At 33.7% G+C, this 20,217-nt stretch overlaps 1 pseudogene; it reads left to right on the forward strand.

The window, feature by feature from the left end:
* Positions 1-314: 314 nt before the first annotated feature.
* LOC104230830 (putative late blight resistance protein homolog R1A-3) lies at positions 315-15,733 on the forward strand (annotated as a pseudogene).
* The last annotated feature ends 4,484 nt before the right edge of the window (positions 15,734-20,217 follow it).

The following is a 20,217-nucleotide window of genomic DNA, read 5'->3' on the forward strand; positions in this document are numbered from 1 at the left end:
TTTGGAATTTTGCATTTTAATTAATTTTGTAAGTCTTAGTACTATTTCTACTTTTACTTTTTGCTTTCTCAGTATGTTAGTTTCTACAATATTTTTCTTGGAATGGGGTAAGAGATTTTTGCCTGTTGATGTTAATGTTATATTGTTATCAATTTGTTACTCTTTTTCTTTGTTTTTTCTACTGTTTCCTTTGTATTCACACCGATAATTTTCAGAATTCTCAACACCGACAATTTCTTTTCCTCTTTAGTATGAGGCCAACACTATTTTTTGCTAAGCGTTACACCCGAAACGGCAGCGCCCTTAATGTTGCTCAACCGCCCAACTCAATTGTCGCACTAAGGTGAGGTGAGACTAGTTCTGATATGTTCGATCATGAGCTTGTCTGATTTTGATAAGAAAAGCTAATTCATGAGGCGAAGAGTTGTGAATCTAGTTATATGCTTATATTCCCGAATTGTTTTGCTGCTTTAGGTTTTCCATAATTGAGCATGTTTGGTCACTGTCAAAATATTTAAAACACTTTATATTTTAACTTGGTGATAAATCAAAGAGTAAATATATCAACAGCGCTCACAAAGTTAAAGAAACTAAGACAATTTCAAAATTGGCGCCCAACCATAATTTTCTACCAAACATCAAAATATTTTAAAAAACTCACCCGAATTTTCAACTTCTTCTCTTGTTGAAAGGGGAGAATGCACACATATACACAACAACAGAGAGGAGTAACTATTCCATAGCTCAGATTTTTCATCTTCAACATCAATTAAAAAGGTTAGCCAACCATGATCTTAGCCTCAGTTAGCTAAACAAAGTTTATTTAACTTAATTTTTATATCTGCAATCATGTTTTCTGCTATGGCTTTTTTATGCTTCTTTTCTTCAGTTTCATTCTATTCTTTCTTCTGATTAGGTTTTATGTATATTTTATACATCAGATCTTGAGAACTTGAAAGGAAGGGAATTGAAGGAAAATTACGATCATGGAAAGAGGAAAAGAAATTGGGGGAGAAAGCGAGAAAGGGGGAAAATTCAACTACGAGGTATGTCATTCAATATATATATATATTCATACGTAGTATAACTTATGTTGGAAGGTTTGCATATAGATGTTCGTAACATGCAGCGGAGCGGAAGACAATAACAATTCGAGGCAGATCTTTTTTTATTTAAAATTTATTTACATGTCAAAGACCGGATCTAAGACGTACTTGGTGAAGAGAGTCTCGTTTCAAAAATTTCTTCGATAGTGCGAAGACTCTATGCGTATCCACGCCGAGACGAACCTTGCTATCAACGCTTTGATCAATGAAACCTGCGAACAAATTGAATGAAAATACTATGTTGAATTTTTTTTCAAAAATCTCAACTCAAAGGTAGAAAAACAAGAAACCTTTTTCCTTGTAAGTGTATTTTCTCTCTTGGCTTTGTATTGCACTTTCACTTTCACAAAGTGAGTTTTCTTCTCAAGACTTAGTACGGCAAGTCTCTCCATCATCCTTTATATAGCATCAACCTCCTACTTATCTTGAACCATTGCAACATATTACAGATATTATAACTACTGCCAGTATCTAATACCCACAGTGAAGAATTAGTAGTAGCTAAAGAAACCTTGAAAATATTTTTCATTAATATATGTCTCACCTTGTTTCTTATCCTTTAGAGTTGCAAGATACTCCTTGTAGTTTCTCTTCCAATTTCCTTTCTTCTTATAGTGAAAATATTCACCATCACATACTGACTGCAAGATCAAATATTCCAAAAGCTCTTTGCCAAGCTTGTACCCCAACTTCTCAAGTTCTTCGATAAGATCAATCGCATGATTGACAAGGGTCCAACCGGAGAGTTATCAATGTCCAGTTGTGTATCAACCATCTTCTTAAGATATTCAATGATTGTAGTTGGATCTATATTCTAATGTTTTCTTTGGAGTTCATAACTCAAAAAAGCGAGAATGATGCTTTCAATTTCAAGACATTTTTCCAAGTATTTTTGATAAAACTTGGTGCCCTCAACATCATTCTTTGGTGGGACTATCTTTGCAGGCTTATCGATCACATCAATGAGGTTTTCATGCATGAGAACAGTTCTCAAACTTCTATACCAGTCATCAAAGTTTGGTCCTACCTTTATTGGTTTCAAGTATTTCACGCACTGATATGACAAACATAATGAGAAATCTAAAATATAGAAAAGAAAAAGCAATAATATAAGAAAATATTTACATATCATAAAGACATGGACTTTTATCTAAATGATATTTTCACTAATTATTGTAAACTATTTACCCTCATTATAGTTTGAGAAATCTTTATTTCTGTTAGTAGAATAAAGGAATCCTTCAACAGTATGTATGAACACCTTGAAAGTCAAGTGGTTTCTCACATATATTTTTGAAGTAGGTACTCTTACCAATTGTATCCCCATACAATTTTCTTAAATAGCTCTATGTCAAATAGTCCCCTGGTAGTAAGGTCGATCCTATTGGCATAGTTGAGTTCATCCATCATGATAGCAAAAAACTTATTAAATTTTATACTCCCCGGATAGTCCAAGCGTTTAGTATAAAATTCAATAATTCTTCCAATCCATGAATCTAATGCAATAAATAATTTTAATATATTCTCGAATTATAAGTCTCCTGGTTGTCAGGCCGCTCCTTATAAACAAAAAATAAATAAAATTATTTATTTTGATGGATAGTTTTACAATAAAATATCTTATATTTTATTATTTAAGAACTCAAATTTTAGTAAAAAGGAATTGTTACTAAAACAACTTTTAATAACATGAAAATCAAATCTTTTATAGTAAGTGAATTTAGTTCAAGTTGTCTACATGCTTAGTCCTAAATTAATTTTAATAAATAATTCAAAATTATGTAACGAACGAGCACATGACATAAAAAATAACTCAACATTCTTCTAACATGTTAATCTTTTATATTACATAAAAATAATTCTTGCCAGAATATTATTAATAATTAACATCTCATGGACTAATAACACTTAAAATAACAGTGGAACCTAGTATGCAATTATAAATTATCGTTGTATCTAATACAAAATTTCAAATTCAAGTTATGAACTATCTAAATAGTTTAACTTATGAATACATATTTTATTCACAATAAAATAATATCAACTCATATGCATTCAAACAATTTGACACAAGACACAAATATTATGGTTTGAACTCTTCAAATATCATCTTAAAAATTTCGTTAATAAATTTAGACACGAGAAACCATGGCTTTGATACCACTGAAGGATTGCATATAGATGTTTGTAACACGCAGCGGAAGACAATAATAATCCTAGGCAGATCTTTTTCGGTTTAAAAGTTATTTATATGTCAAAGAACGGATCTAAGACGTACCTGTTGAAGAGAGTTTCGTTTCAAAAATTTCTTTGATAGTGCAAAGACTCTATGTGTATCACACCGAGACCGATCCTTGCTATCAAATCTTTGATCAATGAAACCCGCGAACAAATTGAATGAAAATTATGTGTTGAAATTTTTCTCAAAAATCTCAACTCAAAGGTAGAAGAACAAGAAATGTTTTTTCTTGTAATTGTATTTTTTTTCTTGGCTTTATATTACACTTTCACTTTCACAAAATGAGTTTTCTTCTCAAGACTTAGTACGGCAAGTTCTCCATTATATCATCCTTTATACAGCATCACTTATAAATTCTCTTCCTATTTGGTTGAGGTAATAATTTTCTTAAAGTATTTTTTTTTCCAAATATATATCTTATTGAATTTAACGTGGTCCGTCTGGTCCTTTTTGGACGTTCCAATTCAATTCCAAATATGAGACTTAATATATTCACAATTCCTACTAGAGAAGTACAAATCCCATTCTTAATGGAATTACGTGAAGTTGCCGAAACAGTCCTTTTATGGACTTCATAAAACTTTTCCTAATGGAAAGCTAAATCCCATTCCAAATGGGTGTCATGGAAGTCACACTTCCTTTATGAACAGTGCACGTGAATCCAATTGCAATTGGATTTAACTCTAACAGCTTGTTTGGAGTGTTGTTACACATCGTTTCATAATGTATTGCATTGTATTGTATTATAGTGTACTGTATCATTTGGTGAATACATTGTTTGGATAGATTGTATCATTTGTTGTTGTTTCATGATATCACGCATCAACAATATGAAGAATAAACTTGCAAAATTATAAAGAAAAAAATATGATACGGGGTAAATATTTTATATAAAAAGGTAGGGTAAATAATAAAATAAAATTTTAATAATAATAAAGGGTGAGATGAGAGAAAAAGACAAGAAAACGATGCAACCACACCAAATCAGTCGTTACATAAAGTGACACATTTCTTCGTTACGTAACAACGAATTTAACGATACACTATAATAAACTTTAAGTAACAACCAAAACAAACATCATATTTAAAGTAACTATACGATATAATACAATAGGTAACTACCATCCAAACAAGCTATAAGTCTTCATTAATATTTTATATATACCTTATATAAAAAAATATCAATTATATATATCACATATATTTATATATTTTAACCAAGAGATACATTTTAATTTTCTATTCCAAATAGAAAAATGGAAAAATGCATAAATACCCCTGACCTATACTCGGATTCCAACTACATACTTTTTCTTTGCGGGAATCCTATTTACTCCCCTAAACTTATTTTAAATGGAATTATTCGCACCCTTAACGCTGACGTGGCAGAGTGTGTGTATTTCACTCTTCCAAAGGAGAGTGAGAAGCAAGAAAAAACGTTTTTCACATTATTTTTTATTCCTTTTTACCATCTTTTCTTACTTTTTTTTTCTTTTCCTTTTCCTTTTTCTTTGTCTTTTTTCTTTTACTTTTTTTTTTCATTTCTTCTCTAATTCCGATGGATATTCATTCATCGACGACTTTGTCTAACTGTTTTTCTTCCATTTTTTCTTTTTACACACAAATTAAAATCTCAAAAAAATCTATTCATAAGCAAAACAAAATACACTCAGATTTGGGGGAAAAAATTCATCATCGGAAAACCTTCCCATGCCGGAAAAAATGATGTATTGATATTTTAACTGAAAAAAGTTTTCTCAGCTTATATTCGTTTTTATTTCTTTTGTTATTCCTCCCACACATAAATTACACTTTCAAGAAAAAATATAAATCTGTCGCTGAAAAAAAAATTGCCGAAACAATGGTGTTTGTGGAATTCCGACGACCACCATTTTATGCCGCCGGTGAACAAAACAAAAAGAAAGAGAATGAAATAACCAAAAAAATGAGAATAATAAGAAATAAGAAAAAAGGATGAGAAAAAGAAGAAAGAATAAAAAAAGTACTAAAAATACATGTGGGGGCGCGTGTAGCTCACCACTTGCCAAGAGTTTGGTTGTCAAGTTTTAGGGTGGTATTTATTTCATTTAAATTTATTTTAGGGGGTAACAGGATTCCCGCAAAGAAAAAGTGTGTAATTGGGAATCCGAGTATATGTCAGGGGTACTTATGCATTTCCCTAGAAAAATTTAATTTGTTTACAATATTAATTATATCCTCTGTGCTAGCAACGAATATAATAATATTTTATTTGAACTAATGACTAAATTTGTTTGACTAATTATATTCTTTAATTTAATTACCAAACAATAAAATAATTAATCCTTTAGCAAAGATCAGAATACTCGTTAGTGTACGACCCCGTAGGTTTAATACTAAGCCGATAGTAAATTGATCATATCAATATACTAATCAAGGGTAGCGTCTAGCAATACTTCTTAATGACTAGATAGAATGAAGTATACAATTTACACTTAAGAACCAGTAGAAGAATAATGTAGTAATTCTTTATGTCCTTATAGCTCTAGGTCACCCTAGGATATGGTTCAACTGTCAAATCCTAATAAGCGACCAACTATGTGTTCATGTCAAATATAATCGACCATTGAATAACCTAAGAAACTCTTTCTTCTATCATTCAATTGCCCTGACCAAGGTCTTAGTTTGGCAGTTAATAATTCATGACAACATGGAGCTTAAACTCATTACCAAGAGTCGACAGATTCTATCTTGATCAATCACTAATTCTACAAGTATTTAATCGTACCCAATATCCTTTCAACTATATCTCTAGGGCCATATGTGTCTAGTATCAAAGAACAACAAATAATTTGTCAATTACTATGACGATCTCAGGTCAAAGGAAACTCTTACATCACATTCTTCAAGAGAATATCATATTGACAGTTTATGGTAATTCTAACCATTAGGAATTATCCAATGAGTAGGTTTAATGATCATATCTCCATATGCATCATCTATCTATGTAATTTAGTTAATGAGATCAACTAATCTTTATCCCATAAAGACGATCACATAAATATTGATCTAACCGGATTACTAATATCCAAATTAATAATCATACGATCAAGAGCAAAATTTAGATTAAATTATAAGAAACTTCACTCTCATTATCATGATCTCTATCACGATGGTAAGTCTCAAAATTTAATCAAGGACCTTATTAAATTAATCAAGCAATTAATAACAACTATGATAAAAAAATATCAAATTCTATATATTTTATATCAAATAACGTTTACAAAAATATGTTCAAATCATCAAATATGAGAATGGATTTAGGGCATATCTACCTTATCCCTAATAATGTTGATTACAATAATGTTATACTAAAAATCTTCTTACACTATGAGGTATGCCATACAATAACTGATGTTTTATTAAATTGATTAACTTTTATTGCTTATACTTGGTTTCTTGCTATTCTCTACGGAGTTCAATTCAAGTAATGGGAAAGAATTTAACAGTGAAGTTAAAAAAAATAGCAATAGAGCAGATCCATCCCCCTTTTAGTGCATAATCAGTTAAAATAATCTATTAAATTGAAGGAAAAAATGAAACTTATTTCGACGCATATGTGGACAAATAAGAAACAAATAATGTTTGGTCTTTTGGCAGGTGTCATTTTCTGCTCTTCGCAAGGACGTTGGTAATGTTCTGGATATGATAGAGAGGTTAAAGAAAGAAGAAAATCAAATAGCTATTGACGAGGATATAATTGAAATGCTGAAATTGGAGCTGGCATTTGTTTGTACATATGTCCAGCTTTCTTATTCCGATTTGGAAGATTTTGAAGATGTAATGACTGGCAAAGGACAAAGGCTTAGAGCTCTGCTTCAATCAATTTTCAATCATGTTGGCCGCAACGTGTTGTTTAAATATGGCATGCATCATGTCCTTCCTTGCCTCAGGTATAATATGTTGCGGAAGCCAAATGTATATAGCGTGAATAAGTCACAACTACTATACCAAAATTATGACAGCCACCAAATAATAAATAAGACAATAAAGCAACAATAAAGGGAACATCAGAATTTACGAGGTTCGGCTAATTTTGCCTACTTCTCGGGCACAACCAAAATTTTATTTCACTCCAAAAATACAAGTGAAATAATACTAAAGAGAGAAGATACAAATGCCTTAAACAGATGAGAAGGCAAATGAGAGGTGTATCTCAATCCTAAACATTAGGCCTTCTTTTATAGGGGAAAAATCCCCTCCAAACTTAACTCCCAACCAATGTGGGACTTTGGCATTTTGCCAAACTTCAACAAATCTCCACCTTGGCAAAATTCCACATTTTCAATTCTCTCTCAATAACAAATTTTGGTTGTGTCTTCATCTTCAATCTTCAGTGTTCAACAATGTTGATCAAATCCAAACAATGTTGAAACTTGACCGCAGTCACCACCTTTGTCAGCATATCAGCAGGATTCTCTGTAGTATGAATTTTCTTCACCGTGACTCCACCTTCTTCTATGATTTCTCGTACGAAATGATACCGAACATCAATGTGCTTCGTCCTTGCATGATAAACTTGGTTCTTCGCTAATTGAATAGCACTTTGACTATCACAAAAAATTGTGATACCTTTTTGTTCAACACCAAGCTCCTTTAGCAATCCTTGAAGCCAAATTGCCTCTTTCACAGCATCTGTAATAGCCATGTACTCTGCCTCTGTTGTAGACAAAGCAACTGTTGACTGCAAAGTAGACTTCCAACTAACTGGTGCCTTTGCAAAAGTAAACACATAACCAGTAGTTGATCTTCGTTTGTCCATATCACCCGCAAAATCTGAGTCACAATATCCAACTACAGACTGATTGTCTTCCTGCTCAAAAACTAACCCGACATCTACAGTATTATGAATATACCGTAGAATCCACTTCACAGCTTGCCAATGCTCCTTCCCTGGATTGTGCATATATCTGCTAATAACTCCAACAGCTTGTGAAATGTCAGGCCTTGTGCAAACCATTGCATACATCAAGCTACCAACAACATTTGCGTATGGTACCTTTGACATATACTCTCGTTCAGCTTCATCCATTGGCGACATAGTAGTACTTAGCTTAAAATGGGAAGCAAGTGGAGTACTAACTGGCTTAGTCTTGTCATCTATGCCAAAACGTTGAAGTACTCTCTTCAAATATTCCTTTTGAGATAAACAGAGTTTCTTTGAACGTCTATCTCTAATTATCTCCATGCCAAGAATTTTCTTTGCCTCACCCAAATCCTTCATCTCGAACTCCTTCTTCAGTTGAATCTTCAACTTATCAATTTCTTCCAAATTCTTGGAAGCTATCAACATATCATCAACATATAGGAGAAGATATACAAATGAACCATCTTTAAGCTTGTGCAAATACACACAATGATCGTATTTGCTTCTCTTGTACCCTTGCCGCAACATAAACTCGTCAAATCGCTTGTACCATTGTCTAGAAGATTGTTTCAATCCGTACAACGATTTTTCAAGTTTGCACACCATATTTTCTTTTCCAGCAACTTTGAATCCTTCTGGCTGAGTCATGTAGATTTCCTCCTCCAAGTTTCCATGTAAAAACGCAGTTTTTACATCCATCTGAACTAGTTCCAAATCCAATTGTGCTACCAAAGCCAACATAATTCTAATGGAGGAATGTTTTACAACTGGAGAAAACACTTCATTGTAATCAATTCCCTCCTTTTGAGCATATCCTTTGGCCACCAATCTTGCTTTGTAGCGAACATCTAATTGGTTAGGAAATCCTTCTTTCTTTGCAAATACCCATTTGCACCCAATTGCTTTCTTTCCCTTCGGGAGATTGGCCAATCTCCATGTATGATTCTGATGAAGGGACTGTATTTCATCATTCATGGCAATCCTCCACTTATCTTCTTCTGAACTTTGGACAGCGTCTTTATAAGTAGTAGGAACATCATCAGCTACAATTGAGGTTGCACAAGCAACCGTCTCTATGAGACGAACAAGTTTCGTTATTGTTCTTTTTGGCCTGCTGGTTGCTATTGATTCAAGTTGTTGTTGAGATTCCTGAGTTGGAATCTCCTCTACTGGCTCTCCTTCCAGAGGGTAATCTTCATTTGTTTCCTCCTCTGCTTCTTGTGTAGGAAAAATAAATTTTCCCTCAAACTCCACCTGCTTAGAAGCACCTTCATTTTGTTTGGTATCTTCTGTTACCTTATTTACCATAGCAAATTCATCAAAGGTAACATCTCTGCTGAATATTACTTTCTTTGTCATAGGACACCATAAGCGATATCCTTTGACTCCAGAAGTAATTCCCATAAAAATAGCCTTCTTTGCCCTTGGATCCAATTTTGACTCCGTCACATGATAATATGCAGTTGAGCCAAACACGTGCAAAGAGTTATAATCTACAGCAGGTTTTCCGTACCATTTTTCAAATGGTGTTTTGCCATCAATAGCAGCAGATGGTAGACGATTAATGAGGTGGCATGCATATGTAATTGCCTCAGCCCAAAATTCTTTGCCCAAGCCAGCATTGGACAACATACACCGTACCTTCTCCAGCAAGGTCCGGTTCATACGTTCTGCCACTCCATTCTGTTGTGGTGTATGTCTAACAGTGAAGTGTCGGACGATGCCATCATTTTCACAGACCTTATTGAAATGATCATTTTTGTATTCACCTCCATTGTCTGTGCGAATACACTTGATTCTCCTGCCTGTCTGATTCTCCACCATCGTCTTCCATTTGAGAAAAATTCCCAACACTTCATCTTTGCTCTTCATTGTATACACCCATACTCTTCGGGAAAAATCATCAACAAAGGTTACAAAATAGTGCTTCCCACCCAATGAAGGTGTTTTGGAAGGACCCCAAACATCAGAGTGTACATAATCCAAAATGCCTTTAGTATTATGGATCGCTGTACCAAATTTAACCCTTGTCTGTTTCCCTTTAACACAATGCTCACAAAACTCCAAGTTGCAAGCCTTTACTCCTTTTAACAATCCTTGATCTGATAGAGTTTTCAAGGATTTTCCTCCAGCATGTCCCAAGCGCATGTGCCATAGCTTGGTTGCTTCTGCCTCTTTGTCGTCACTGGATGTTACTGTCGCTGTCCCAATAATTGTACTGCCACGATAGCGGTACATATTATTATTCTTCCGATTAGCCTTCATTACCACTAGTGCACCGGAGCATACTCTCATCACTCCATTTTCTGCAATGATTTTGAACCCTTTTGATTCTAGGGCTCCCACAGAGATGAGATTCTTCTTCAAATCCGGTACATATCGAACATCTATCAATGTTCTGATCATTCCATCATGGTTCCTTAATCGTATTGAACCAATGCCATATGAGGTAAGAGGGCTGTTATCCGCTGTGTGGATGACTCCATATTCTCCTTCTTGAAATTCCACGAACCAGTCCCTGTTGGGACACATATGATAGCTACAAGCCGAGTCCATCAACCATATGTCTGATGATGTTGATGACTCTGTTGTAACTAATGAGAAGTCTGAATCATCACAATCAGCTACATTTGAATCCATAATAGCCTTTCCATTGTTATGTTTGGCCTTATTCTTCAACTTCGGACAGTCTTTCTTCCAGTGCCCTTTTTCTCGACAAAAGGCACATTCATCTTTGCTGGGTCTGGATCTTGACTTGGATCTTCCCTTCTTTGTCCTCGTTTGATTTTGAGGACGACCCCTCACAAACAGTGCTTCTCCTTCTCCGCCCTTCTGTTTTTCTCGCTTTCTTTGTTCATAGCTGTACAAAGCTGAACAAACTTCTCTGAGAGAAATTTCGTCATTTCCATGGAGTAGAGTAGTTTCAAGGTGCTCGTACTCATCAGGAAGTGACGCCAACAACATTAAGGCCAAGTCACCATCATCATAAGTTGTATCCATATTTTGCAAATCTGTGACCAACTTATTGAAACTGGTGATATGTTCATTCATCGTGGTACCAGGAACATAGGTGAAGTGAAACAGTCTCTTCTTCATGTACAATTTATTTTGACTGTTTTTCTTCAAAAATTTATCCTCCAGTGCTTTCCATAATTTACTTGCAGAAGTTTCCTTTGTGTATGGATATTTCTGCTCTCTAGCAAGGTAGGATCGAATGGTACCGCAAGCAACACGGTTGATAATTCTCCAATCTTCTTCTCCAATAACATCTGGTTTCTTTTCTTCAATGGCCAGATCTAGCCCTTGTTGAAAAAGGACATCTAGAACCTCGCCTTGCCACATCCCAAAATGTCCGGACCCGTCAAAAATTTCTACCGCAAATTTCGCATTTGACACAATTCTTGTCATAAGCGAAGATGCCAATGATGACGTATTGTTGACACTTGATGTAGATTCTTCTTGTTTATTGTCCCCCATATTTGACACAAATATTATTTAATAGCTGACGACACAAATCAAGATTATTTCCTTTCTGATGTAGAAGATCAGACTAAGCTGCAACTACAGAGCATACTCAGACAGAACCTTGACTCAGTTACCAAGATAAATCTTTTCTGATGTGGAAGATCAGACTATGCTGCAACCACAGAGCATACTTAGACAGTACCTTGGCTCTGATACCAATTGTTGCGGAAGCCAAATGTATATAGTGTGAATAAGTCACAACTACTATACCAAAATTATGACAGCCACCAAATAATAAATAAGACAATAAAGCAACAATAAAGGGAACACCAGAATTTACGAGGTTCGGCTAATTTTGCCTACTCCTCGGACACAACCAATATTTTATTTCACTCCAAAAATACAAGTGAAATAATACTAAAGAGAGAAGATACAAATGCCTTAAACAGATGAGAAGGCAAATGAGAGGTGTATCTCAATCCTAAACATTAGGCCTTCTTTTATAGGGGAAAAATCCCCTCCAAACTTAACTCCCAACCAATGTGGGACTTTGGCATTTTGCCAAACTTCAACATAATATTTATATCAGCTCACGTCGTCGTTCTGAATCAAGTGCCACCATGACTCAGGAGCATTTGCACTTCCTCCTCTTGAGTCTCCACCATCTATCCAAGTATTGTTCTGAGCAGGCTTTTCCTTTAATGACTGAATATGAGATTCTTCAGAATGTATGTGGCAACATAAGTGATTTCCATGGGTTGATAGTGAATGGTTGCGTTGAGCATGATATTGTTGAAAGCGTCTTACCTCAGTTTCAACCTATGGCTGAGAGAGTTGGACACTTCCTTTGGAATGATCGGATTGATGGAGACTCTCGACTCTTCAAACTAGCACATCTACTCTTGAAGATTATTCCAATTGAGCTGGAGGTTATGCACATATGTTAAACAAGTTTGAGAGCTTCAATGTCAACAGAAGTTGGATGCTTCATTAAGCAGCTCCTAGAAACCTATCCAGACATTCTTAGGGGATATTTGATTCATCTACAAGAGCACATGGTGAATTTAATTACCGCTAACACTTCAGGGGCTCGAAACGTTCATGTCATGGTAGAGTTTCTATTAATCATTCTCACTGATCTGCCTAAGGACTCTATTCATAATGGCAAGTTGTTTGAATTCCTAGCACGTGTTGGAGCACTTACCAGGGACATATCAACTATTGCTCGTGACATAGAAGAGAAATCAAGGAATGAAGAGATTACCAATGAAACAAATAGTGCAACTCTAGGCTTACTCGAAAATATTGAACTCCTGAAGAGAGAACTCAAAGATGTTTACCTGAAAGCCCCAGACTCATCTCAACTCTGCTTTCCCATGAGTGATGGACCCCTGTTCATCCATCTTCAACTTAGACATTTAAATGGTTTGCTCAATTCCAATACTTATTCGGTTGCTTTGATAAAGGAAGAAATCAAGCTGATGAAAGAATATCTAGAATTCATAAGATATTTCTTGATGAATGTTGAGCAAGAATTGTACAAAAATCTCTGGGCACGTGCTTTAGATGTGGCATATGAGGCAAAAGATGTCATTGATTCAATTATTTTAAGAGATAATGGTCTCTTACATCTTATTTTCTCACTTCCCGTTGCCATAGAAAAGATCAATTTTATCAAAGAAGAGGTCTCAAATTTACTTGAGAAGATTCCTAAGAACAGGGGCGTCATTGTTGTGAACTCACTCAACAAGCCAGTTGACCGCAAGTCATCAATAGCTGGTAAAATAATCGTAGGTTTTAAAGAGGAGACTGACTTGATAATTAGAAATCTCACCCGAGGATCAAAAATGCTAGATGTCATTTCGATTACTGGAACGCCGGGTTCGGGTAAAACAACTTTGGCACACAAAATGTATAATGATAAGGTTGTTTCTAGTCATTTCGACATCCGCGCATGGTGTACGGTGGATCAAGAATATGACGAGGAGAAATTGTTGGAGAACCTTTTTAATCAAGTTACTGACTCAATTTTGAAATCCAGTGAGAATATTGATGTTGCTGATGAGCTACGGAAACAACTATATGGGAAGAGGTACCTTATTGTCTTAGATGACATATGGGATATTGCAACATGGGAAGAGTTGAGAAGAATTTTTCCTGAAGTTGAGAAAGGAAGTCGAATTATTTTGACGACTCGAGAAAAGAAAGTGGCTCTGCATGCACAATGCCACAGTGATCCGCTTGATCTTCGATTGCTAAGATTAGAAGAAAGTATGGAGTTATTAGAGAAAAGGGTCTTTGGAAAAGAAAGTTTCCCTGATGAACTACTGGATGTTGGGAAAGAAATTGTCCAAATTTGTAAAGGGCTTCCTTTGGTGGTTGATCTGATCGCTGGAGTAATTGCGGGGAAGGAAAAGAAAAGGAGTGTGTGGCTTGAAGTTAGAAATAATTTGCATTCCTTCATTTTCCAAAATGAAGCATATGTGATGAAGGTTATAGCATTAAGTTATGACCATTTACCAGATCCCCTAAAGCCGTGCTTACTTTACATTGCAGGTTATGGGAAGGACAGAGCGATTGAAGTCGGAACTTTGAAAAGTCTTTGGTGTGGCGAAGGACTTGTGCAACAGACAGAGATGAAGAGTTTGGAAGAAGTGATGGAGGTTTATCTGGATAATTTAGTTTCCAGTAGCTTGGTAATTTCTTTCAATGAGATAGGTAGAGACCGGACTTACCAAATTCATGATCTTGTGCATTACTTTTGTTCGATAAAAGCAAGAGAGGAAAAGTTGTTTGGCTGGATACGTTCAAGTGCTCCATCATCATCTTCTTCTTCAGATCTGATGCCACGTCAAAGGGCCATTGCTTATGATAAGAAACACTTTGGGCACAACAATTTTGTCCTGTTCGATTCAAAAAAGAAAAGGCATTCTGGTAAACACCTCTATTCTTTGTTCATAACTGGACAAAAGCTGGACAACCATCTTTATGATATATGTCACCTAAGACACTTGAGGCTTCTTAGAGTGTTGCAACTGAGTAGATCTTTTATCAAGGTGAATGATTCTTTACTGAATGAAATAAGCACATTGGTCCATTTGAGGTTCTTAAACATTACGACAGAAGTTAAATCTCTGTCTTTGTGTTTTTCAAATCTCTGGAATCTAGAAACTCTGCAGGTAAGAAACGATGGACCAGCCTTGGTACTACTACCGACAATTTGGAATCTTGTAAAGTTGCGAGTGCTGGGCATACATAATTGTTCTTTCTTTGATTTGGATACAGATGAACCAGTATCGATAACAGAGGACTCAAAGCTAGAGAACCTGAGAATATTAGGGGGACTCAAACTTTCATATTTGAAAGACACGGAGGATCTTTTCAAAAGGTTTCCCAATCTTCAAGAGCTTAGTTTTAATCTCAAAGAATCATGGGATTGTTCAGTAGCGCCATATTGGTTCCCGAAGTTGGATTTCCTAAATGAACTAGAAATCCTCAAAGTAACTTTTGAAAGTTCAAATACATATGATAGTGTGCCCTCTGTAGAGACAAATAGACTGTGGGATTTTCACTTACCTTCAAGTGTGAAAATATTGTGTTTGTGTAAGTTTCCCCTGACGTCCAATTCACTATCAACAATAGCAAGACTGACCAAGCTTGAAATGATGTACCTTGAAGACGCAATCATCAAGGGGGAAGAATGGAACATGGGGGAGGAAGACACCTTCCAGAAACTCAAATGTTTGAGGTTGCAACGAGCGACTCTTGCTAAGTGGGAGACTAGCGAGGAATTCTTTCCTGCGCTTGAGAAATTAGAACTGTGGGAATGTCATAAGCTTGAGGAGATTCCGCCTTGTTTTGGGGATATTTGTTCATTAAAAAGTATCGAACTGTGGAAGAGCCCTCAACTTGAAGCATCTGCTCTGAAGATTAAGCAAGATGTTGAAGATATGAGTGGGGATATTCAGGTCCTTGTTTATAACTGATTAAGTCTTGAGCACTTTTACCCTGGGAAAATATGTGAGTATAGACAACTTATTACCTCCTTTATTTCATTTTATGTGGCAGAATTTGACCAGTGTAATTTTCTTTTGCAGAGAGCATGTAAGGAATATATCCAGCTTTTGAGGCTAAAGATGAATCCTCATACACCTATTGCTATTTCACTCCTTTTCGTTTACTCTGTTGTGTGGTGAATGTTGTATTGATATCGGTTATTACTGTATAACTTGTCTAATTTTCCCACTTTTTCTTCATTTTGTATGCTTAAAACAGGCACGCTAGTTATGTATTCGATAATTTGTTTTTTCAGATTGTTGTTTTTGTGTACTCTCTTTTCTTTTTTGGCATGGCTTGAATTGTTTACATATACATGGGATTCCTGGCTCTCTGCTATGATGGGATAAATTACTCAGATACTGTAGAAAATTGTCTTTCATTGCATCAGATAAATATATTTCACCACTAGTTGCTATGTGTCGTATCTTGACCTGCTATTTCAACAAATGTGATGAGTACTCTCAGTTTTTCTTCTTTTATAGAAAATAACTATAGTTTTAAATTCACTATAATGAACAATACTGCTACATCTTCTGTTTTCCCTTTTACAAGTGAAATCATTTTTATTAATGTACATCAATATGGTGTTAAGTGTACATAAAGGTATTACTAAACAATTCTTTTCTGTTAACCAATTGTTTTCTGTACAACTACGACAACAACTATCATTGCGTATTGAATAGATGGCTGCCACGTGGCAATTTAAAAGGTGGGTCCGTTGGTCCATTAGGTGCAAGGTATTAAATAATCGTAAACGGCGAGGGTAAGCATCTTCGGAAAGTATAACAACTAATATCTGATAGTAGAAGGGCAAATGTAACCCTCACGCCTTATCTTACTAATCGTAGAGAGGGACGAGCCCATAGATCAATTGTGTTACAATCGATAGTTTAAAATAAAAGCAAGCAAGAGTAGCAGACTGTACAGCTAAATCATATCTATCTATGTCTATCTATCGATATTATTATAAAAACACGAATAGCTTACGCTAAATATTGAGCGACAAAAATATCCATGTATTATTGATAGACTTTTATACTCGTAAAAGATTAAAATATTTGTTAACAAACCAAGTTAAAAATGGATGTAGTTGTAAATTTCAAAACATTATCCACGGATAAATTTCTTATTCGATTTAAACTACATATGAATGTAAAATTCTAATTCATTTTGGACTGCTATTGTACTCACCGCCAATATGCATATGGTTCAAAGGATAGTATCATTAATCTTTATGGATAGCAATATGCATGTTGCAGGCTTGATTTTTGGTTCTCCAATTTGTATGAAAAAGCTTATACTTACTCATATGCTTTATACGTTTACGTTCAATAGGTATTTATTAAGTGTTGAAACAATAGTAAAATATATTAAACTAAAAAATTTCATAAAACAATATATCACGTTGATCGATTTTTATGTCTTTTCAAAGCTAAGTTCCCTCTAAAGACAATTCCATGTCGGATAAGATTGTCTTATAAAAAGTTGAAATTTTTTATTTTGTGTCTCACACAATTGACGCTAGTTGTTTGCGACCTTTTTTTTTATCTCACAACTGTGTGGTCCCAGAATTTTGTGGACCCAAATATGTAAGATATGAGTCCACAAATATGTGAGATAAAAAGATGTCTCACACAACTAATGTCAGTTATGTGAGGCACACCATAAAATCACTCTAAAAAATTTATCCAATATTTACAACTTTAAATTCAACTAAAAACTATCCTTTAATTGCTTATGTGAAATTAGAAACCTAATATTAAATATACTAAACTTTCCTCTAGGTAAAATTAGAGTACATACATTCCAATTCAACGGAAGTTAAATCAATTTTATATAGTCAGATATTTTCAAAAATACTGAAATTAAATTTATTAGGAGTAACAACTATCAAGGTTATTTAGAATTTTTAGGTAAGTGAAAGTTTATAATTTTGTTATGCGGTTTTATATTATTTGATTTAAATATTTCGTGCGAGGTAAGAATATAGAGACTAATCTATATCTATCTATCTATATTATTTTAAAAGCACGAATAATTTATGCTAAATGTTGAACGACTAAAATATCCCTAAAATATTGATCGACTTTTATACCCTTAAATATTTGTATAATTTAAAAATTTAATGGTAAATTAACTAATCATGGAATTCTTTTTCAATTTAAACTATACATATGCCCAACCCTACAATATTGATCCTACTTGAATTAGAAAAGTATGCCCATAATTTTCTTTCAAAGAATTGTTGTTCCTAATTACAATTCTTTTATAATATACTAGTAGAAAAGGCACGTAATAAGAGAAGATTTAGTACTACTTTCTAAACACATCAATAACATTTTAAACAAAGTTTGAAAATTCTTACTATTTGGATGGTTGTTACAAGTTGTACCGTATTGTATTGTTACTTTAAATACAATATTTGTTTTAATTGTTACTTAAATTTTATTGTATCGTAACATTAACTCTGTCGTTACGTAACAATGAAATGTGCCACTTTATGTAACGACCGATTTGGTGTGGTCGCGTCGTTTCCTTGTGTTTTTCTCTCAATCTCACTCTTCATTATTATTAAATAATTTTATGTTATTATTTACCCTACCTTTTTATATACCATCTCATAATATTTCTTTATAATATTGTAAGTTTATTCATCATATTACTGGTGCATGATACCATGAAACGACGACAAAACGACACAATCCATCCAAACATTGTATTCATCAAACGATACAGTACAATACAATACAATACAATACGATACGATACATTATGAAACGATATGTAACAACCATCCAAACAAGTCTTAATTTGTATTTAGTTCATATAAAGCTAAAACTAAGTTAAGTTAGTATCTTTTACCTAAATATTAGGAGTTACTACATATTTCAAATAAATTCAGTTAATTTTTAAAATATTAAATAATAAGAAAATAATTAAAAGACAGTTTATTAAAATATAAAATCTAAGTTTAAAGGTTAAAAAATAAGGGCAAGTTTATATGAATACATTTTTTACATGATAATAAAGTGGTTCTAATAATACAGATGAGATTGTGCTCTTTAATTGATTTATTTTTACTTTAGTATGGGTAATTGATTCATTTACTAATTTCTCAAAGAAAATTAATTGATGTTAGATTAGGTTTCCTAGAACAAGTTTGTCAAAGTCTCCTATATATCGAAGTTTAACAAATTTTTTCTTTTGATTGGTTTATTTTCATTAGATGCTCATGTGCCATGAATTGTCTCTAATTCAAGATTTACATCAATTTATATTCCAATAAAAAGAAAAATACTTTAGAATAATATTATTAATGCATTATGCACGATGATTGGTTAAAATAATCTAAAGTAAGTGGAACACAATGATTGGACCGACTCGGTAACAAAAGCAAAAATACATTACGATGTTCATATAGAATGTGAAAATCAACTTGAACTTTCCAAACAAATAGGATGTTTGCATAATATAAGGTATTAGCTAGCTAAAAATATATATATTATATATATAATACACATATATACAAAAAAAATATTTATCTGCTATTATTTTTGGGAGCGGTTAAAAAAATCTTAATTAATCATGGACTTGATTTATCAAAACACGTGTATAGTTAATATTTATTGCTTTGAATATGATAAAGCAATAATAATTTTTCTCGGGTTATATCCGACATAATTTTAATTTGACATAACTTTATAAATAATTGAGACAACCCTCACAAATATGTCTAAGTACAATAGTAAAAAAGTAATACTTTTTTGAGGTGATTCAAAGATGGACAACTATATGTTTTACTTTTGAGATGGAGAAGCCAAAGTTATAGAAGGAAACATAATACCAAAAATGTCCTCTTAAAGAAGTCTTAGATATGGTACTAACATACTGAATATTTATACATTATAAATAGGATATTATTTAATTAAATTGATTATCTTTGTAGGTTAAGACAATATTATTTTTAATTCAAGTATTCTATTAATGTAATAACATTAATGTTTAGCATTTAAATGAATGTTGTATTTCTATCACGTTAATTACTTTACAACATATCATCTTGTAAACAATTTGTTACAAAATCTAATTAGTTATTTTTTCACATAAAAGTTCTGACTAAATATTTACATGCCAAGCACGTACATAGTAACTAGTTATTATAAAAGAATGAATACAATGTTGGGTTACAAAAATAGCCCTAAAATTTTTATTGTCTTTTATATACATGTTGGATGGAAATGTAACACTCAAAATCTTTAACTATTTGTGTCACGACCCAAGTTCGCCCTCCGTGAACTGTCGTGACGGCACCTAGTCTCTATGACTAGGTAAGCCTAACAATTGCGGAAAAAGAGAAAACAAATGCGGAAAAGCTAATAAAAACTGAAGATAAACAAATATAGAAGCGTTTAAGATGCCGCTCGACATATACTAATACAAGA

Source organism: Nicotiana sylvestris, chromosome 2 (genome assembly GCF_000393655.2).
Source record: "Nicotiana sylvestris chromosome 2, ASM39365v2, whole genome shotgun sequence".
In the NCBI taxonomy this organism is placed as follows: Eukaryota; Viridiplantae; Streptophyta; class Magnoliopsida; order Solanales; family Solanaceae; genus Nicotiana; species Nicotiana sylvestris.